Source organism: Dendrobates tinctorius, unplaced genomic scaffold (genome assembly GCF_039654945.1).
Source record: "Dendrobates tinctorius isolate UK_male_01 unplaced genomic scaffold, ASM3965494v1 ptg000008l, whole genome shotgun sequence".
Taxonomy (NCBI): domain Eukaryota; kingdom Metazoa; phylum Chordata; class Amphibia; order Anura; family Dendrobatidae; genus Dendrobates; species Dendrobates tinctorius.
In genome coordinates this window covers 35,447,892-35,471,500 of record NW_027361676.1, presented here as the reverse complement: position 1 = coordinate 35,471,500, position 23,609 = coordinate 35,447,892, and positions in this window count along the sequence as shown.

The following is a 23,609-nucleotide window of genomic DNA, read 5'->3' as shown; positions in this document are numbered from 1 at the left end:
GCCGGCCGCAGTTACCATAACCCACAGTCCTACAGGGGGTGCTTGTCCTATTGGCACTATGGAACCAGCCTTTATTACCAGAACCCGCAGCCCACATAGGAAGCACCTAAACTGCAGGCACCATAGGCTTGGCTAACCCAACCGCAACATGACAGGACAACGTATTGGTGGCAAAATGATGATGACACTACCTGGAAACAGCAGGCGTTCTGGACCCAGACTGGGCAGGAGGGAGTACCCGTGCCAAAGATACTGCTGAGAACCAGCTGACGGTGCTGGAACCCAGAGTGGCAGCTGAAGGAACAAGAGCCAATGGCACAACTGTGGACCAGCTGACGCTGCTGAAACACGGTTACTAAGCAGGAGGTACCTGTGCTAGAAAGCAATACCAAGGACATCAGACGTTGCTGGAACTCGTATACCGAGAAGGAGGCACCTAAGCCAAAGGCACTGCCGAGAACCAGCTGACGGTACTGGAACCCAGATGGGTAGCAGAAGCTGCAAGAGCCAATGGAACTAGCGAGGACCAGCTGACGGTGCTGGAACCCGGAGGGTTGGCAAAGTGACGTTGACACTACCTGGAAACAGCAGGCGTGCTGGAACCAGGCTGGGCAGGAGGGCGTACCCGTGCCAAAGACACTGCCGAGAACCAGCTGACGGTGCTGGAACCCGGATGGGTAGCAAAAGCTGCAAGAGCCAATGGAACTAGCGAGGGCCAGCTGATGGTGCTGGAACCCGGAGGGGCAGGAGAAGGAAAGAGAGCCAATGGCACAACCGTGGACCAGTTGACGGTGCTGGAACATGGTTACTAAGCAGGAGGTACCTGTGCTAGAAAGCACTACCAAGGACCAGCAGACGTTGCTGAAACTTGGATACCGATAAGGAGGCATCTCGGCCAAAGGCACTGCCGAGAACCAGCTGACAGTGCTGGAACCCGGATGGGTAGCAGAAGCTGCAAGAGCCAATGGAACTAGCGAGGACCAGCTGATGGTGCTGGAACCCGGAGGGGCAGCAGAAGGAACAAGAGCCAATGGCACAACCGTGGACCAGCTGACGGTGCTGGAACATGGATACTAAGCAGGAGGTACCTATGCTAGAGAACCAGCTGACGGTACAGGAACCCGGATGGGTAGCAGAAGGTACCCATGAAAAAGACAAAGTTGCAAGGCCGCGAGCCAGCCGCAGTTACCGAAACCCACAGTCCTACAGGGGTGCTTGTCCTATTGGCACTACGGAACCAGCCTTTATTGCCAGAACCCGCAGCCCACATAGGAATCACCTAAAATGCAGGCACCATAGACTCGGCTTACCCAACTGCAGCATGACAGGACAACGAGTCGGTGGCAAAGTGATGTTGACACTACCCGGAAACAGCAGGCATGCTGGAACCAAACTGGGCAGGAGGGAGTACCCATGCCAATGACACTGCCGAGAACCAGCTGACAGTGCTGGAACCCGGATGGGTAACAGAAGCTACAAGGGTCAATGGAACTACCGAGAACCAGCTGACGGTGCTGGAACACGGTTACTAAGCAGGAGGTACCTGTGCTACAAAGCACTACCAAGGACCAGCAGACGTTGCTGGAACTCGGACACCAAGAAGGAGGCACCTCGGCCAAAGGCACTGCCGAGAACCAGCTGACGGTGCTGGAACCCAGAGTGGCAGCTGAGGGAACAAGAGCCAATGGCACAACTGTGGACCAGCTGACGGTGCTGGAGCACGGTTACTAAGCAGGAGGCACATGTGCTACAAAGCACTACCAAGGTCCAGCAGACGTTGCTGGAACTCGGATACCGAGAAGGAGGCACCTCGGCCTAAGGCACTGCCGAGAACCAGCTGACGGTGCTGGAACCCAGAGTGGTAGCTGAAGGAAGAAGAGCCAATGGTACAACTGTGGACCAGCTGATGGTGCTGGAACACACGGTTACTAAGCAGGAGGTACCTGTGCTTCAAGCACTACCAAGGACCAGCAGACGTTGCTGGAACTCGGATACCGAGAAGGAGGCACCTCGGCCAAAGGCACTGCCGAGAACCAGCTGATGGTGCTGGAACCCGGACGGGTAGCAGAAGGTACCCATGATAAACAAAGTTGCAAGGCCGCGAGCCGGCCGCAGTTACCGAAACCCACAGTCCTACAGGGGGTGCTTGTCCTATTGGCACTATGGAACCAGCCTTTATTACCAGAACCCACAGCCCACATAGGAAGCACCTAAACTGCAGGCACCATAGGCTCGGCTAACCAGACCGCAACACGACAGGACAACGTATTGGTGGCAAAGTGACGTTGACACTCCCCGGAAACAGCAGGCGTGCTGGAACCAGGATGGGCAGGATGGAGTACCCATGCCAAAGACACTTCTGAGCAGCAACTGGCGATGTTGGAGCCCAGGGTCAATCAGGGTGTAGGCTGAGGCCTAATTTCATCAAGTTTAATATCTGTTGTAGACTACTACTGATTTCAAATGTGCTCCAACTAGGCCTCTGGCTCCACTCTGTCTCTAGTATTTACCCTGGCCCCCAACCCCGCCAGTTGCTGCTCAGAAGTGGCATCTGCACAATCAACACTTGTTCCTGTGTTATTGGGGTTCAGTAACGTCAGCTGTTCCCCTGATGTGTGTCCGGCAATGTTTCCTGCTCTGTCCACATTCCCACTAATAGCACTGGGAATGTGGACAGAGCAGGAGACATTGCCGGACACACATCTGGGATTCAGCTGACGCTACTGAACCCCAGTAACACAGAAACAAGTGTTGATTGTACAGACGCCACTTCTGAGCAGCAACTGGTGGGGTTGGAGGCCAGGGGAAATGCTAGAGACGGAGTGGAGCCAGAGGCCTAGTTGGAGCAAGTTTGAAATCAGTAGTAGTGTGAATGTGGAGACAGCATGAGATATTGCCGTCCACACAGCAGGGGAGCAGCTGGCGTTACTGAACCCCACTAACACTGGCGCATGTGTTTCTCTCTGTGCAGACAGCACTTTCAAGCAACAACTGGCTGTGTTGAAGTCCAGGAACAGTCATGGAGCAGGCTGAGGCCTAATTGTAGCAAGTTTTATAGGTGATGTAGTTTAAATGTGGAGGCAGCAGGAGATATTGCCGTCCACACAACAGAGGAGCAGCTGGCATTACTGAACCCTACTAAAACTGGAGCATGTGTTTCTCTCTGTGCAGACGGCACTTCCAAGCAACAACTGGCTGTGTTGAAGCCCAGGATCAGTCATGGAGCAGGCTGATGCCTAATTGCAGCAAGGTTTATAGGTGATGTAGTTTGAATGTGGAGGCAGCAGGAGATATTGCCGTCCACACAGCAGGGGAGCAGCTGGCATTACTGAACCTCACTAACACTGGACCATGTATTTCTCTCTGTGCAGACAGCACTTCCGAGCAACAACTGGCTGTGTTGAAGCCCAGGATCAGTCATGGAGCAGTCTGAGGCCTAATTGCAGCAAGTTTTATAGGTGATGTAGTTTGAATGTGGATGCAGCAGGAGATATTGCCGTCCACACAGCAAGGGAGCAGCTGGCATTACTGAACCTCACTAACACTGGACCATGTGTTTCTCTCTGTGCAGACAGCACTTCCGAGCAACAACTGGCTGTGTTGAAGCCCAGGATCAGTCATGGAGCAGGCTGAGGCCTAATTGCAGCAAGTTTTATGGGTGATGTAGCTTGAATGTGGAGGCAGCAGGAGATATTGCCGTCCACACAGCAGGGGAGCAGCTTGCATTGCTGAACCCCACTAACACTGGAGCATGTGTTTCTCTCTGTGCAGACTGCACTTCCAAGCAACAACTGGCTGTGTTGAAGCCCAGGAATAGTCATAGAGCAGGCTGAGGCCTAATTGCAGCAAGTTTTATAGGTGATGTAGTTTGAATCTGGAGGCAGCAGGAGATATTGCTGTCCACACAGCAGGGGAGCCGCTGGCATTACTGAACCCCACTAACACTGGAGAATGTGTTTCTCTCTGTGCAGACGGCACTTCCAAGCAACAACTGGCTGTGTTGAAGCCCAGGAACAGTCATGGAGCAGGCTGAGGCCTAATTGCAGCAAGTTTTATATAGGTTTCAGACTACTACTGATTGTAACCGTGCTCCACTTAGGCCTCTGGCTCCACTGTCTCTAGTATTTCCCCTGGCCTCCAACCCCGCCAGTTGCTGCTCTGAAGTGGCGTCTGCACAATCCACACTTGTTCCTGTGTTACTGGGGCTCAGTCACGTCAGCTGATCCCCTGATGTGTGTCCAGCAATGTCTCCTGCTCTGTCCTCATACCCACTACTAGTAATGGGAATGTGGACAGAGCAGGAGACATTGCCTGGAGGAACTGGAGTATGAGGAGGAGTCAATGTGTACAGACTGGATTCCTGCAATCCTTGGAGTTGGCAGAACACGTACAGCGCCACTCTCAAGATCTGTACCTGGCTCCACAACATTGACTCAATTGGCAGTGAGGGAAAGGTATCGTCCCTGTCCATGGTTACTGGTCCACGCATCGGTGGTCAGGTGGACCTTGCTACTGACGGCGTTTAGTAGCGCATGTTTAATTTTTCCCTCCACATGCTTTTGCAGGGCAGGGACGGCTTGCCTGCTGAAATAAAAGCGGCTGGGCACGGTGTATTGTGGGACTGCCAATGCCATGAAGTTCCAGAAGGTGTCAGTCTCCACCAGCCTGAATGAGAGCATTTCAAGGGACAGTAATTTGGCAATGCCAGCATTCAGAGCCTGTGCTCGGGGATGGTTTGCCGAGTATGGCCGCCTTTTCTCCCATACCTCTGCTACCGATGGCTGTAGAGTGGCCTGGGAGTGTGAGGATGAATGGGAACGTGGTGCTGTGGGTGGAATGTCACTGGGTCTCTGGACAACAGTGCCAGAGGTTCTTCCTCTGACCGGTCTGCAAACCCTGTCTTATGAGGAAAGGTTCCAGGATTTGGGAATGTTTAGCTTGCAGACGAGAAAACTGAGAGGAGACTTAATAGCTGTCTACAAATATCTCAAAGGCTGTCACATTGTAGAAGGATCATCTTTGTTCTCATTTGCACAAGGAAAGACTAGAAGCAATGGGATGAAACTGAATGGGAGGAGACACAGATTAGATATTAGAAAAAACTTTTTAACAGTTAGAGTGATCAATGAGTGGAACATGCTGCCAAGAGAGGTGGTGAGTTCTCCTTCAATAGAAGTCTTCAAACAGAGGCTGGACAGACATCTGTCTGGGATGATTTAGAGAATCCTGCTTTGAGCAGGGGGTTGGACCAGATGGCCCAGGAGATCCCTTCCAACTCTATGATTCTATGATTCTATATATGTCACATAGTCTCAAGGGACTGAGGGCACCTACTAGATCCCTCGAGCTAAGGACACTCTAGTCTATCATTGTCCCTCGGATTACCCCTCATGTTGGAGACACTAGGGTCTAGTGCCTAGCTATGCTCCTAACTTAACCCTTATCTGATCCCATCCCCACCCAGGTTGTTGAGGGACCAAAGATTATAGGAAAACACTAAGCAGACAGACAGGAGTAAACAGACAGATATAAAAGAAAACTACAATCATATCTCACAAACTTATAAAACAACCGAGTGGGAAACAGGGGAGGTATAGGAAGGAGAAATCAAATGTGAGAGGATAAGGATAGACTTGCAAACCAACTCCATGCAACAATCTACAAAAAACTGTCAAGCCCCCAACTCCACACACTGAATATTCTCTTTCAACACCAAACCAGGAAGTAGAACTATCACTGGCAAGTCCCAAGTGCCAGTAGCGAGCATATATAGCAGAGGGGAGTAGCCAACACAGAACAGCTGAGAAAATTCAGGAAGGAGAGCTCAAGGAGATCAACGTAACTGATTAACCCTTGCCATGACAGAGCAAGGAAAACCTGCTCAGTTTAATAGGATGGTGAAACAGTTCTAATAAGTGCAGGAGTTTGTGTAACTAGACAACGGGATCTTCTGGCACCTCTCTGTTGCAGTATCCCAGTGACATATACAGTCATGGTTTTCAATTCCTCAGACAGTTCTCTTCTCTTTCTGTTCTCCATACTATCTGTGAAACACACAGATACACAATACAAAGATTGAGTCAACTTCTTTTTTTTATCTGGTTTCAGGTGTGACTTTCATTTTGTCCACACCTGTTACTTGTCACAGGTGAGTTTGACTGAGCATCACATGCTTGAAATAAAGTTGTTTACCCACAGTTTTGGAAAGGTGCCAACAATTTTGTCAAGCCCATTTTTGGGATTTTGCATGAAATTATGTGAAATTTGCCTTTTTTTCTGTTTTTTTTTCTGTTGTTCTGATACACACAAAGGAAATAAACATGTGTATAACAAAACATGTAAAATTGGCATAATTTCTGAACAAAATACTTCATTTTTTTCAACAATTTTAAGGCTGCCAACATTTTTGGCCATGACTATATGTACAGTTGTGGCCAAAAGTATTGACACCCCTGCAATTTTGTCAGATAATACTCAGTTTCTTCCTGAAAATGATTGCAATCACAAATTCTTTGGTATTATTATCTTCATTTAATTTGGCTTAAATGAAAAAACACAAAAGAGAATGAAGCAAAAAGCAAAACATTGATCATTTCACCCAAAACTCCAAAAATGGGCCAGACAAAAGTATTGGCACCCTCAGCCAAATACTTGGTTGCACAACTTTTAGCCAAAATAACTGCGACCAACCGCTTCCGGTAACCATCAATGAGTTTCTTACAATGCTCTGCTGGAATTTTAGACAATTCTTCTTTGGCAAACTGCTCCAGGTCCCTGATATTAGAAGGGTGCCTTCTCCAAACTGCCATTTTTAGATCTCTCCACAGGTGTTCTATGGGATTCAGGTCTGGACACATTGCTGGCCACCTTAGAAGTCTCCAGTTCTTTCTCTCAAACCATTTTCTAGTGCTTTTTGAAGTGTGTTTTGGGTCATTGTCCTGCTGGAAGACCCATGACCTCTGAGAGAGACCCAGCTTTCTCACACTGGGCCCTACATTATGCTGCAAAATTTGTTGGTAGTCTTCAGACTTCATAATGCCATGCACACGGTCAAGAAGTCCAGTGCCAGAGGCAGCAAAGCAACACCAAAACATCAGGGAACCTCCGCCATGTTTGACTGTAGGGACCGTGTTCTTTTCTTAGAATGCCTCTTTTTTTCTCTCATGTAAACTCTATGTTGATGCCTTTGCCCAAAAAGCTCTACTTTTGTCTCATCTGACCAGAGAACATTCGTCCAAAACGTTTTAGGCTTTTTCAGGTAAGTTTTGGCAAACTCCAGCCTGGCTTTTTTTTGTCTCGGGGTAAGAAGTGGGGTCTTCCTGGGTCTCCTACCATACAGTCCCTTTTCATTCAGATGCCGACGGATAGTAAGGGTTGACACTGTTGTACCCTCGGACTGCAGGGAAGCTTGAACTTGCTTGGATGTTAGTCGAGGTTCTTTATCCAACATCCGCACAATCTTGCGTTGAAATCTCTTGTCAATTTTTCTTTTCCGTCCACATCTAGGGAGGTTAGCCACAGTGCCATGGGCTTTAAACTTCTTAATGACACTGCGCACAGTAGACACAGGAACATTCAGGTCTTTGGAGATGGACTTGTAGCCTTGAGATTGCTCATGCTTCCTCACAATTTGGTTTCTCAAGTCCTCAGACAGTTCTTTGGTCTTCTTTCTTTTCTCCATGCTCAATGTGGTACACACAAGGACACAGGACAGAGGTTGAGTCCACTTTAATCCATGTCAACTGGCTGCAAGTGTGATTTAGTTATTGCCAACACCTGTTAGGTGCCACAGGTAAGTTATAGGTACTGTTAATCACACAAATTAGAGAAGCATCACATGATTTTTCGAACAGTGCCAATACTTTTGTCCACCCTCTTTTTTTATGTTTGGTGTGGAATTATATCCAATTTGGCTTTAGGACAATTCTTTTTGTGTTTTTTCATTTAAGACAAATTAAATCAAGATAATAATAACAAAGAATTTGTGTTTGCAATCATTTTCAGGAAGAAACTGTGTATTATCTGACAAAATTGCAGGGGTGTCAATACTTTTGGCCACAACTGTATATGCAGGTGCTGCTCACAAAAATAGAATATCATCAAAAGGTTAATTTATTAACTTATTTTATTTATTTAGAATACTTTAGAACACCAGCTTGAAAAATGATTTTAAAATCTGAAATGTTGGCCTACTGAAATATAGGTTCAGTAAATGCACTCAATACTTAGTTGGGGCTCCTTTTGCATTAATGACTGCATAAATGCGGCGTGACATGGAGGCAATCAGCCTGTGGCACTGCTGAGGTATTATGGAAGCCTAGGTTGTTTTGATAGCAGCCTTCAGCTCATCTGCCTTGTTGGATCTGGTGTCTTTCATCTTCCGCTTGACAGTGCCCCATAGATTCTCTATGGGGATAAGGTCAGATGAGTTTGCTGGTCAATACAGCACAGTGATACTGTTGCTTTTAAACAAGGTATTGCTACTTTTGGAAGTGTGGACAGGTGCCAAGTCCTGGTGGAGAATGAAATTTCCATCCCCAAAAAGCTTGTTGGCAGAAATGCTGTAAAATTTCCTGGTAGACGGCTGCTCTGACTTTGGTCTTAATAAAACGCAGTGGACCTACACCAGCAGATGACATGGCTCGCCAAACCATCACTGATGGTGGAGACTTCACAATAGAACTCAAGAAGCTTGGATTGTGTGCCTCTCAACTCTTCCTCCAGTCTCTGGGACCTTGATTTCAAAATGAAATGCAAAATTTACTTTCCTTGTGGAGTGTGTCAATGACTGCCTTCTGGACATCTGTCAAGCTAACAGTCGGAGATGAGAGGCCACGTCTTTCCTTTCCTGTTTTGACACACTGCTAAGACACACAGTGGCCTTGGGTAACGTGGACTATAACGACTTAACGTTACGTGGCTGCCGAGCTGTCTGGGCCTATAGCCCATTTGGGCATCTGTCTGACTAAACTGGTCTCAGCACTAACCTTAACTCCCAGCAGCCCCTCCTACAATTAACCCTCTGTGAACATCCTATCAAGCCCCACTAGTATGCCCCCATCTAGTCTCCCGCAACGTAGTTCCCCCATAGACTGGGTAAGTGTAATTATGTACTAAGAGTGCCCTCCTCTAATGTCCCAGAAGGATGCACTAGCTTACCCTTATTATGCATAGACAACAGACACATAATATTATACAATACACAATGGTAACACGTACATATGGCAATACCATTAAAGACTGTTGATAATACATATTTCTATGCAGCAGTACCGCAGATGTTAATCAGAAACATTATAATAGCAAATAATAATAATAATTTTATTTCTATAGCGCTAACATATTCCGCAGCGCTTTACATTATAGAGACAATAGACATTACAGCATAGCATAGCAATAAACACATAGATCAAAACAGATACCAATAGGAATGAGGGCCCTGCTCGCAAGCTTACAATCTAGAAGGGAAAAGGAGAGACACTAAAGGTGGATGGTAACAATTGCTTTTATTGTTTTTATTGTTTGGACAATCCCTAGTGTAAGAATCGGGTGTTCCTGTTGCTGCATGAACCAGGTAACAGTCTAAATATGTAACAGTACAGATAAAGAGGGCTATTAAATGCAAAAATCATGTGAGAACATGATGCGAGGAACCTTGATTTTGAAATCAGCCACACAGGGATATTTAGGTTAGTGCATTCACCGCTGTAGGAAACGTGTTTGCAGCGTGTGCCACAGTTGTCGCCGTCTGTGCCTAGTTGATCTATGTATAGGAGGTGCAATTTCATCCAGGGCACTTTGAAGTGTTTCATTGTAATGCTTCAGTGCAGAATCAGGACATGAGAGGGAAGAGATGGGAGCCAACAGTGAGTGCAAGTTTTTCATAAGATTCTGGGTGTTGATGGCCTGTATGTTTCTAAAAGTGTGGAAAGTGGAGGTGACCTGGGCAGGATGGCAGTTCTTGATAGAGAATGATAGCAGGTTGTGGTCAGAGAGCGGGAGAGGGGAGTTAGTAAAATCATCCACTGAGCAAAGCCGGGAGAAGACCAAGTCGAGGGAGTTTCTGTCTTCATGCGTTGGAGAGTTAGTATGCTGCGAGAGGCCAAAAGAGGAGGTTAGAGATAAAAGGTGAGAAGCAGATAGTGAGAGGGGAAGGGCAATGGGAATGTTGACGTCTCCTATGATGAGGGTGGGGATGTCACAGGAGAGATAGTGTGGAAGCCAGGTGGCAAAGTGATCCAGAAACTAATGGGAGGGGCCCGGAGGACGATACACCACCGCTACTTGCATGGAGAAGTGGAGAAGGGGGCGTAGAGTCTGACAGCATGGACCTCGAAAGAAGAGAAGACAAATGACTGTACTTGACTGATAACCTGAAAGGTACATGTGGGTGATATGCAGACCAACGCCTCCATCTGGTCTGTTGTCCGATCGTGGGGTATGAGAAAAGTGTAGTCCACCATATGAAAGAGCAGCAGCAGCGGTGGTGTCTGACTGCTGGATCCAGGTTTCAGTAAGAGCCAGAAGGTTAAGAGAATCGGAAAGGAAGAGGTTTAGGATGAAGGAGAGTTTATTACACACTGAGCGAGAATTCCAAAGGGCACAATTAAAAGAAATAGAAGGCATGCAGGGAATATTAATAAGATTAGAGGGGTTTCTGAGTGTAGCAGTTGAGGAGTTCAACTTACTATAACATGAGAGGCCGGGGTTGGGAGAGATATCTCCTGTGACTAGGAGAAGGATAGAAAGAGTGAGCAGATGGTTAAGTGATTTGTGAGAGCGTCTCCTGTGTTGTATGGTGCGAGTGAATGGATCTGTGCTGTGTAGCAATGTGAAAAGAGCATGAGTGCTATACATAGGAGAGGAAAGGACGTAGGGGCCGAAATGGATGGAGTGAAAAGAGTTAATGCAAGGGCGGTGGATGTGAGTTAATGCAGCAGCCAGGACATAAATTATACAAATGCATATGGTATATATTTCTGGTAATCCAAATGTACAGGTCATAGATTTATTTATTTGTCTTACCTGTCTCCTGCCCTAACTGCCATGTTATAACTGCCCTTACTTTGATACATGTACTTCGATTACATGTACATAAATGCTCCCCTGCATAAATGCATCCCCAGGCTAGCTCTGAATTTATAGAAGGCCAGTTCTAAGATCTTCCTTTTGTTTTCTTTTTTCCCTTACTTGTTAACAATCAATCAGACTAAGTTAAGACAGCAGGACACAATAAATGTATTGAGCAGATAAACAAATGTCCAGGCCTACATGGATCATAAACCACTTTGAAAAATTACTTGACCTCATAGCATAAGGGGACAAGCAGAGTAAGTTGAAATAACTATATACCATTATATATGCTGCAAAGATGAATGACATAGGTAGGACACATGCAGGATTCAGTGAAGTAGCTTCAATGAGTTAAATACCTTTATATATGCTGCAAAGATGAATGATATAGGTAGGACACATACAGGATTCAGTGAAGTAGCTTGAATGAGTTAAATACCATTATATATGCTGCAAAGATGAATGACATAAGTAGGACACATGCAGGATTCAGTGAAGTAGCTTGAATGAGTTAAATACCTTTATATATGCTGCAAAGATGAACGATATAGGTAGGACACATGCAGGATTCAGTGAAGTCGCTTGAATGAGTTAAATACTTGTATGAAGAAAATAGAGATGCATGTTAGATTCAGCCATGTTATAATTTCCAGTACTTTGATACATGTACTTTGATTACAGCAATATATACATAGCAACATAGGAGGGACAACTCTGAAGGGAACAAGAAAACATCACATTTCACTTCCTTACAGTGAGAAGCACCTGTATGTATGTATATTGGGAGGCTATGACCAGTGTCACATGTAAGGGTCGCTGTGTATTCCCCCAGGATGCGCACGGAGGCGTGTTGAGGCCATGGGAGTGCATTGCAGTCACAGGCGTAGCTGTGATTGCAATGCAGAATAAAAGTGAGTATAGGTCTTGGACATGCTATTTGTCCAGGGCAGATTTGGGAAAACCTGCTCTGGACTTTTGTGTCTTGAAACAAACTACAGATAGTAGTGGTACAGTCAGTTTTATTCCCGATCTGGGTTTTCCATGTTGACCACGGCCACAGATTCCAGTTAAAAGTCCTGCAGTAAAGGGTTTGTGTGTGTCAATATCAGTTTGGTGTTTGCAAGAGGGCAGAGCAGAGGCTCTGCAAAGCTCCACCTGTGTGAGGCAATACAGGCCAGAGGAGCCAAACAGCCAAGGGAGCTGAAAGGCCTGGCACCCACAGCGTACATGGCGGTGCAGTCACCCATGGTAACAGGTCTCAGAGGTAGACTATCCTGTGCCTGGCTGTGATCTGGAGGTGGACTGTCTTATGCCCGTCGGTATATACATATGCTTCAGATGGGATAATGAAAAAAAAATATTCTGAAGTGGAGCTCTAAAGGATTGTTCAAAATGGATAAATGGTAGTTGGCTTGTCAAACTGCATATTTTATTAGTTTCTATCTGGCCTTTTCTTTTCAAGATAGTTGAGTTCTAAGTATAAAAATATACTTTCAACTGTTGCTGTCAGTCTCATTCTGCTGCTGGATATTATAATTTCTATAAAAAAAGTTATCTATTTTAGAAATTTGTTTTCTGTTTCTGTTATTTTGTCTGACAATTTAATTCTAACATTCGCTTTTAAATCCTGCTTTCTTCTCCTGAATGCTGATAATAATAGGACTCAAAAATGTAAAATATGCAAGTATGCAAGTACTGTAACAAAGCAATTCACAGTGATAAGATATTAAGCCTAATACTAGATGATGTGTTGTTTGTAGCCTAATGTAATCTCATTTTTAAAGACATTGTGAAAATCTAGCAGGATATTATAAATCCATTTTATACTTTTCACAGTTTGTTTTTTTTTTACTTTTCCCTGACTGAGCATTGACCTTTGTAGGTTTCTTGCTGCATGTTTTCTTGGCATCTCTTTCTTTTCCTAAAATACTTATTTTGTATGTCATGCAGTAATCTCCTTCCTGCCATTCTGATTACATACTTATATGACCCCCTAATTTTCTTGGGTATTGGGTTTGATCCTAGGTCTTTTGGCTCCTTGCTAAGTTTACTGTAGGATCCCTAATCCTTGGTTCTATTTCATGCACTGCTAGTCGCCTTGTTGGAGCACTGCCAGTTTTGACAGTATTTTTGGGCATGGAAGGGAACCACCTGAAGATGGGAATCGGAAATCTATCCATCTGTTTTACAAATTAAATTCTGATGATAATCTATTTTCTACTGCAGGAAAGCTGCACACTAGAGAACACATTCTATCAAATAACAATGAAAACATAATTGATATCTACTAATGTTTAAGTTTGTGAACTTTGTGAATTCTAGAAAGTTTCAAGTATCAAGTTTAAAGTATCTCCAAAACAGTACTAAGATTGGTTTCCACTAACTAAGGTGATTAAAATATGTTTTCAGACAAACATCTAAAAGTTTTATTTCATGACCTTTAAATAAGTTGTTCACAACTTGGACAACTTCTGATACACCTCGCTTGGCCCCCATGAAATAATAAAGATTATATTCATATACTCCTCCCATGCTGGCACCTTTCCCGCAGTGTCGGTCTCACGGAGCTCCTGTGCTGTTGTTGGGACATGGGACTCCGGCGACCAATCAGAGCTGGCATCACTGTTCCCGCCTCCTGTCGATTTGAGCAGGAAAGAGGACATCAGATATCAGCTGCAGCCCGGACTTCCTCTTCATGTTTGATTTTTCTGAAGGTGAGGACAGTGACTGATTGGGTGCTGGCGTGATGTGTCACAATAACCACATAAGAACCACGGGGAGAGCTATTGCTGACACAGCGGGATCGGTGCAAGCACGAGAGGTGATTTCAGGGGTTGATCAAGAAGGGGTTGTCCTAGTAGTGGACAACCTCTTTAACTATAAAGTGTAAATGTTTTCTTAGCTGTTGTTGCTAACCAAGAACTGATCTCTCAAGAAAATTTCCTTAGTTTAAAGGTAACTTTATCAGAGGATAGCATGTCTGTATGTTATTAATAATGTATTCAACTTTTAGATATCAGAGTATTTGCCTAAGTTTGGAGTTATTTCTCAATTTACAAATAATGGAAGCTGTTTAAATTAAAACACTTTCTAAGGATGCTAACAGTTACATCCACCATAAGAGTGGGCATGACTCCAGATGGTTGTCCAATATACCCCAAAACTAGTTCAGAAGGATTAGGCTAGATTCACATTGCGCTAGGGCAATCTGTTTAATGGATCTGTTTGTAAGCAGCACTAACATAATGTAACGGACATGTTAACGCACCCATAGACTTCCATTAGTGCAATGGATCCTTACGCATGTCAAAATCGGCATGCGTTTGTCTGTTAGTTTGTGATGCACCTTCCAACGCAGACTACCACATTTTTGGGTCATGTACGGCGAATGCACAGTGAACGGAAGCTTTCGTTCTGCCATAGAACTCTATTGCAAACGCAGGCAAATGCATAATGACCTAATGCAGCCACATGCGTTAACGCATGCGTTAACACGATGGCAAAAATACACCACAAAAAGACAATTTTGGGCTCATTTTTAGCGCATCCATTTAACAGGTCTGTTAAATGGATTGCCCTAACGCAATGTGAACCTAGCCTAAGGAGAAATTGCACCTTAGAACCTGATTTCCTTAACCAAGCTGACATTAAAAATAGATTTGTGGAAGAGAAATACCCCAAAAACTAATTATGCGTGCTATTAATCAATCATTCTAAAAACACAAATCATGAATCCCTTTTAAAAAAAAGTAGTGAACGACAAACACGATAACTTGGCCCTGCCACTCATTCAGTTCTCACCACAAGTTCTGATCACCAGTTGCTTGCTTCGGACTCTTCGGACCTGCAGAAATCAATATCAAAGATGTACAGCCACAGCTAAATTAGTAAGCACACCTTTTGCACCTCTTGGACATTAACAGAAATGATAAGCACATGTGACACCTCTTCAGACCTTTCACACTGCGTCAAACGTCCAGATGTCTGGAGAGTTCTGTGCAGGTATGCAGGAGGTTAGCAATGTCAAGACATGTGCAGCAATCTACCCCGCAGCAACATGGAATCCACCAAGGCACCATGACACATAGAAGTCTGGCACAGTGCGAGAGACCCAAAGATTCCATTACGAGCAGTAGAGGATCAGAAGATGTGATGAGGTCTGAACATATGGCAGTGACTAGTGGACAGGCCGAAGAGATGAGCAATGAAGGGAGTGTAAGGATTTTCTTTATTTTTGACCTTTTGATGGCCCGCTATGATTCGGAAAAGTGGCAACCATTGGCTGCTATTTTGCTAAATCTGCGTGGAATTTACCGTAATAATAAAATAACTTGCAAGTTTTTGTAATATTCTCATAAAATTCAATTTCCCTCCAATTTATTAATTTATCTCTAGTTAGAATACAAAATACAGCTCCCTTCTTTAACCCCTTCATGACCCAGACTATTTTGACCTTAATGACATGGCTTTTTTTTTAGCAATTCTGACCTGTGTCCCTTTATAACTCAGGAACGCTTCAACGGATCCTAGCTATTCTGAGATTATTTTTTGTGACATATTGGGCTTCATGTTAGTGGTAAATTTAGGTCAATAATTTTTGCGTTTATCTGTGAAAAAATCGGAAATTTGGTGAAAATTTTGGGATCATTTTTAGCACATCCGTTTAACATATCTGTTAAATGGATTGCCCTAACGCAATGTGAACCTAGCCTTAGGAGAAATTGTACCTTAGAACCTGACTTTCTTAACCAAGCTGACATTAAAATTAGATTTGTGGAACAGAAATACCCCAAAAACTCATTATGCATGCTATTAATCATTCTGAAAACACCATTCATGAATCCCTTTTAAAAAAAGTAGTGATAGACAAACACAATAACTTGGACCTGCCACTCATTCAGTTCTCACCACAAGTTCTGATCACCAGTTGCTTACTTCGGACTCTTCAGACCTGCACAAATCAATATCAAAGATGAACAGCCACAACTAAATTAGTAAGTACACCTTTTGCACCTCTTGGACACTAACAGAAATGATAAGCACATGTGACACCTCTTCGGACCTTTCACACTGCGTCAAAAGTCCAGATGTCTGGAGAGTTCTGTGCAGGTATGCAGGAGGTTAGCAATGTCAAGACATGTGCAGCAACCTACCCCGCAGCAGCATGGAATCCACCAAGGCACCATCACTAGTGTTGAGTGATACCATCCGATATTGAGAAATATCAGATCGGATTGGATCGGCCGATATCCAAAAAGTATCGGGTATCGCCGATTCCGATCCCGGAAGTCCCATTCAAGTCAATGTGACCGAAATATCGGAATTAAAAAAAAACCTTTCTTTCCTTGTAGGTTAATTTTACATGAAGAAAAACAACTAAGAATAATGTAGAATGTATTGGGGGAGGTGTAGGAGACATTAAAGACATAGAGGTTTAGCCCAATCAAATGGAATAGCAGGAATTATTTTTTTTTTTAAGACGTTCGTAGTTACAAAGATATTGACTATGTTAGCCTCGTTTATATTTTGTCAGATATGTATGTTTCACTACTTCCATGCTCTTCACCTTCTTTTTTACTTCTCCCACGCTTTCTCCTTCATGATCCTCAGCAGCAGCAGCATCTTTTTCATCAACTTCTTCACCTTACTCATCTTATTCTTCTTCTTCACCTTCTTCCTAATATTCTTTTTTTTTTACATTCTTCATATTCTTCTTATTCAACTATTATTCTTCTTCATATTCTACTTCTTCATCTTCTTCCTATTCTTCTTCTTCATTATATTCTTATTTGTGACAGGCATTCCTGAAGTTGTTATCTATAAAAGTTTGAAGATTACACCTTCCGTTCTGCCTGTCACAAAAGATTTACAACAGGATTTGTCCGCGTTCAGTTTGGCCAGCAGCAGCAGGCATTTTCCAGGGGCACCACGAGGAGGAACGGACTCACCCCCATACACTGCTTAGTCTTCTTCTGCTTATAATTTAGATAATATCATTTTCTCTGAATTTTAGTCTTATGCTTAATGTTCTTCTGCATTTGGTTTTTCTGCTTCTTGATCTTCTGTCTCTTGTTGTTCTGCATCTTGGTGGTTGTCTTCATGTTCTTTGTCCTCTTGGTCATCTTCTTCAGGGTCAACTTTTTGGTCTTCTTCGGTGTGGTCTTCAGGGTCATCGTCTTCAGGGTAGTCGTCAGGGAGATCCAGAGTGAGAACCAAAAACCATTTCCACAAGCTCGAACTTGGAAAAGTAGCAGAAGGTACAAGAAGGCTGAGGAACTGCTGAGATCCAGCTGATGGTACTGGAACCCGGATGGTTAGCAGAAGGAACAAGAGCCAATGGCACAACCGTAGACCAGCTGACGGTGCTGGAACATGGTTACTAAGGAGGAGGTACCTGTGCTACAATGCACTACCAAGGACCAGCAGACGTTGCTGGAACTTGGATACTGAGAAGGAGGCACCTAGGCCAAAGGCACTGCCGAGAACCAGCTGACGGTGCTGGAACCCGGATGGGTAGCAGAAGGTACCCATGATAAACAAAGTTGCAAGGCCGCGAGCCGGCCGCAGTTACCGAAACCCACAGTCCTACAGGGGGTGCTTGTCCTATTGGCACTACGGAACCAGCCTTTATTACTAGAACCCGCAGCCCACATAGGAAGCACCTAAACTGCAGGCACCATAGACTCGGCTAACCCGACCGCAACACGACAGGACAACGTATTGGTGGCAAAGTGACGTTGACACTACCCGGCAAGAGCAGGCGTGCTTGATCCAGGCTGGGCAGGAGGGAGTACCCGTTCCAAAGGCACTTCTGAGCAGCAACTGGCGATGTTGGAGCCCAAGGTCAATCAGGGTGTAGGCTGAGGCCTAATTGCAGCAAGTTTAATAACTGTTGTAGACTACTACTGATTTTAAACATGCTCCAACTAGGCCTCTGGCTCCACTCTGTCTCTAGTATTTCCCCTGGCCTCCAACCCTGCCAGTTGCTGCTCAGAAGTGGCGTCTGCACAATCAACACTTGTTCCTGTGTTACTCGGGTTCAGTAACGTCTGCTGTTCCCCTGATGTGTGTCCGGCAATGTTTCCTGCTCTGTCCACATTCCCACTACTATTAGTGGGAATGTGGACAGAGCAGGAGACATTGCCGGACACACATCAGGGGTTCATCTGACGTTACTGAACCCCAGTAACACAGGAACAAGTGTTGATTGTGCAGACGCCACTTCTGAGCAGCAACTGGCGGGGTTGGAGGCCAAGGGAAATACTAGAGACAGAGTGGAGCCAGAGGCCTAGTTGGAGCAAGTTTGAAATCAGTAGTAGTGTGAATGTGGAGGCAGCAGGAGATATTGCCGTCCACACAGCAGGGGAGCAGCAGGCATTACTGAACCCCATTAACACTGGAGCATGTGTTTCTCTCTGTGCAGATGGCACTTACGAGCAACAACTGGCTGTGTTGAAGCCCAGGATCTGTCATGGAGCAGGCTGTGGCCAAATGCAGCAAGTTTTATTTGTGATGTAGTTTGAATGTGGAGGCAGCAGGAGATATTGCCGTCCACACAGCAGGGGAGCAGCAGGCATTACTGAACCCCACTAACACTGGAGCATGTGTTTCTCTCTGTGTAGACGGCACTTCTGAGCAACAACTGGCTGTGTTGAAGCCCAGGATCAGTCATGGAGCAGGCTGAGGCCTAATTGCAGCAAGTTTTATATGTGATGTAGTTTGAATGTGGAGGCAGCTGGAGATTTTGCCGTCCACACAGCAGGGGAGCAGCAGGCATTACTGAACCCCACTAACACAGGAGCTAGTGTTTTTCTCTGTGTGGACAGCACTTCCGAGCAGCAACTGGCGATGTTGGAGATCAGGGTCAATCAGGGTGTAGGCTGAGACCTAATTTCATCAAGTTTAATATCAGTTGTAGACTACTACTGATTTTAAACGTGCTCCAACTAGGCCTCTGGCTCCACTCTGTCTCTAGTATTTCCCCTGGCCTCCAACCCCGCCAGTTGCTGCTCAGAAGTGGCGTCTGCACAATCAACACTTGTTCCTGTGTTACTCGGGTTCAGTAACGTCTGCTGTTCCCCTGATTTGTGTCCGGCAATGTTTCCTGCTCTGTCCACATTCCCACTACTATTAGTGGGAATGTGGACAGAGCAGGAGACATTGCCGGACACACATCAGGGGTTCAGCTGACGTTACTGAACCCCAGTAACACAGGAACAAGTGTTGATTGTGCAGACGCCGCTTCTGAGCAGCAACTGGCGGGGTTGGAGGCCATGGGACATACTAGAGACAGAGTGGAGCCAGAGGCCTAGTTGGAGCAAGTTTGAAATCAGTAGTAGTGTGAATGTGGAGGGAGCAGAAGACATTGCCGTCCACACAGCAGGGGGGCAGCTGGCGTTACTGAACCCCACTAACACAGGAGCTAGTGTTTTTCTCTGTGCAGATGGCACATCTGAGCAAAAACTGGCTTTGTTGAAGCCCAGGGATTACAGTTCAGGTGGTAGAAACATGAGCACAACAGGAGACCTGGATACTGTTGCCAACCAATTATTTATTCTGGAAGAGGACTTGCAAATTTTGGCGAGATCCAGGCCTTGTTCATTTTCAGAAAAGTAAGCCGGTCAACGTTATCGGAGGATAGTCGCATGCGACGGTCTGTTAGTACACCACCTGCGGCACTAAAGACGCGTTTCGATAATACACTGGCAGCAGGGCAAGCCAGCACCTCCAATGCATACTGGCTAAGCTCTGGCCATGTATCCAGCATAGAGATGCAAATTCTTGAAGGGGGAAGAGCCATCTGGGAGTACACTGACAGGGCAAGACATGTAGTCTGTCACCATCTGACGTAAACGTTGCCTTCTGCTAACTGGAGTCGTCTGTGATGGTGTAGACATTTGTGGCGGGCACACAAAACGTTGCCACATTTGGGCCATACTGGTCTTGCCTTGTGCTGAGGCGCTGCCTCTGCTCCCTCTTTGTGCAGAGCTTCCTCCACTGCCTCGACGCACAGAGCTGCTTTGTAAAGCACTAGCAGCACTGCTCTCGTGTGGAATGGAGAACATGATGGACTGCACCAGTGTGTCTTGCAGCATGAAATCAACCATGTGCTGCAGACTCCCAACTGCCCAAGAAACGCTGTCCTCTGCTTGAGGCATCATCTCTGCCTGCTCTGCATCACCCCACCCTCGCTGTGCACACTGACTAGAGCATTGTGTACCTCCCTCCTCTGGAAAGATGTCTTCCTCCTCCATTGACTCCTCCTCATCCTCCTCACAAAGTGTCCCCTGCCTAGGCCTTTGTGAGGAACCACGTAGCGCAGACTGTCCAGAAGCAGATGGCATTTGTGACTCCTCATCCTCCACCTCTTCCAAAACCTCCTCCCTTAGTGCTTGCAGTGGTTTTTGAAGCAGGCAGATAAGGGGGACAGTCATGCTGACTAGTGCATCATCTGCACTCGCTATCCGCATGGAATCATCGAAGGCACGCAAAACGAGGCAGATGTCCTTCATAGAGGCCCACTCATTGGTGCTGAAGTGTGAGCGGCACACAGTGTGACTTGTTTGCGCCTGATGCAGCTGGTACTCCATTACTGCTGCCTGCTGCTCACACAACCGCTCCAACATATGTAACGTTGAATTCCACCTGGTGGGTAGGTCACATATAATGCGATGTTCCGGAAGGCGTAATCGGCGCTGCAGAGCTGCAATGCACGATCTTGCCGTGCTGGAACGCCGCAAGTGAGCACACTCTATGTGGACCTTGTGCAGCAGTGCATCAAGATCCGGATAGTCCCTCAGAAAGCTCTGCATGACCAAGTTGAGCACATGTGCCAGACATCCAGACATGGGATGTGAGTGAGGTTGCCTAGGCCCAGAGCTGCCACCAGATTTCGGCCATTGTCACACACTACCAAGCCTGGTTGGAGATTCGCTGGCACAAACCACACGTAGCTCTCCTGCTTGATGGCATTCCAGAGCTCCTGCACTTTGTGGCTTCAATTCCCCAAATAAATTAATTTCAGTACGGCCTGTTGACGTTTGGCCACGGCTGTGCTCATATCGGTCGTAACAGGCTCCTGCAGCGCTGATTCTGAGGAACTGGAGTATGAGGAGGAGTCAATGTGTACAGACTGGATTCCTGCAATCCTTGGAGTTGGCAGAACACGTACAGCGCCACTCTCAAGATCTGTACCCGGGTCCACAACATTGACCCAATGGGCAGTGAGGGAAAGGTATCGTCCCTGTCCATGGTTACTGGTCCACGCATCGGTGGTCAGGTGGACCTTGCTACTACGGTGTTTAGTAGCGCATGTTTAATTTTTCCCTCCACATGCTTTTGCAGGGCAGGGACGGCTTGCCTGCTGAAATAAAAGCGGCTGGGCACGGTGTATTGTGGGACTGCCAATGCCATGAAGTTCCGGAAGGTGTCAGTCTCCACCAGCCTGAATGAGAGCATTTCAAGGGCCAGTAATTTGGCAATGCCAGCATTCAGAGCCTGTGCTCGGGGATGGTTTGCCGAGTATGGCCGCCTTTTCTCCCATGCCTCTGCTACCGATGGCTGTAGAGTGGCCTGGGAGTGTGAGGATGAAGTGGAACGTGGTGCTGTGGGTGGAATGTCACTGAGTCTCTGGACAACAGTGCCAGAGGTTCTTCCATGGCGATCCTGTGAGGAAGCCGAACCAGCTGTGTGTGAGCTGGAGGAAGAAGCAACAACACGAGCTGAAGAGGTGGTAGGTGGTGCTGTAGGTTGGCCTACGTCTTCAGTGTGTCTCTGTAACTCCACCACATGCTTGGTCCGCACATGTTTCCACATGTTTGTGGTATTGAGGTTGCTGACATTTTTCCCTCTTTTGACTTTCTGATGACACAGCTTGCATTTGACAAAGCAAATGTCATCTGCAACTGTGTCAAAAAAGGACCACGCACTGCTAGTCTTGGGAGCGCCCGTTTTGGATTTTGGAAGAGGAATGCTCCTAACGGGTGCCAAAGTGGAGGCTACAGGCAGCCCAGTCTACCCCCGCCCTCTCCCTCCTGTTTTGGCCATTCGGGGAATCTCTTCCTCAGAGCTGCTCCCACCACCTTCCTGTTCCTCACGCCATGATGGGTCAAGGACCTCATCATCTACACTCCCCTCTTCAAACACCTGCTTCTCCTGGGTAGCCTCGCCAGCACCGTATGCACCAGAAAGTGGCACCTGAGTCTCGTCATCATCTGATGCGTACTGAGGTGTGCTGACCATAGGCACTGGCCCACCCGTCTCTTCAGATTCAGAGGGACAAAGCAGTTGCGCATCACTGCATACTCCCTCTTCTTCACATTCTTAAATGCTGCTTGGCTGGCCCCCTCTTTCCAAGCAAACAGATTCAGAGAACAGAAGTAAAGAATGAGATGGCTCCTGTCCTGGGCTCTCAGACTGCCTGGGCAATTTGGCAGGTGGTGAAGAGACAGATGGTGGCTCTTCAGTGCTCTGGCCCTGGGAGGATGCGGAAGTCATTGAAGTCGATGCGTTAGCTGCCATCCATCCAACAACGGCTTCACTTTGTTCCTCCCGCAGCAGTGGGGTACGGCGAGGTCCTACAAAGATGCGCACAAAGGACTGTTGCCTGCTAAAACTAGGGGATGCTGACTCACTGGTGCCCGCATCAGGCACAGAATCCCCACGTCCTCTCCCTGCAGAATCCCTACGTCCTCTCCCTGCTGAAACTCCACGCCCACGTGGCTTACTCCCTGCCTTCTTCATCTTGGTAGACTGATAAAGATAGGCAGAAAAGTACAAAGGGGGGGCTTAGTGTGCTTATTCCTGAACAGCTGCTAACAGGTATAAGAAACACTAATTTTATAAAGTGTGTGGACTACACTTTAATATGAGCAAATGTGGCCTACACAACTGTCAAATGGAGTGTTTGGTGAACTTTATTTTGTTTTTTTTTCAAAAAAACAAAAAGGATGTGACCAAAGATTTGAAAGCGATAGTATCACAAACTTTTTGGAGCTATTACAATGCAGGAAGGTAACCTACAATGCAAAAGATGAGGCTCCAAAAAATAGGGTAATACTAATCTGGCTGCGGCTGAAGGGCACAAGCCAGAAAAAAGGCTCCTCTATTTACTCCTATATAGTGTTTGCAACCAACCAATGTAGATGGATACAGATGGATGCACACTAATAGGAGAATGAAAAATGAGCTGCAATAAAATCAAATTATGTATGAGGCAGTGACGCACGCTGAGCGGCCTACAACCAGACGAAGCTGCAGGGCACACTACAGCGCGAGCTGCACTCACACACAGAGACCTCTCAGACAGCCGTGAACAGTGCAAATAAGTGGGCACTAGCACTGAAAGGCTGCAGAAAGGCTCTGCTGTCTACTACTATAGTGTTTGCAACCAACGTATATGGAAACGGATGGATGCACACTAACAGGAGAATGAAAAATGAGCTGCAATAAAAGAAAAATATGTGTGAGGCATTGACGCACGCTGAGCGTCCTACAACCAGACATAGCTGCATTCACACACAGAGACCTCTCAGACA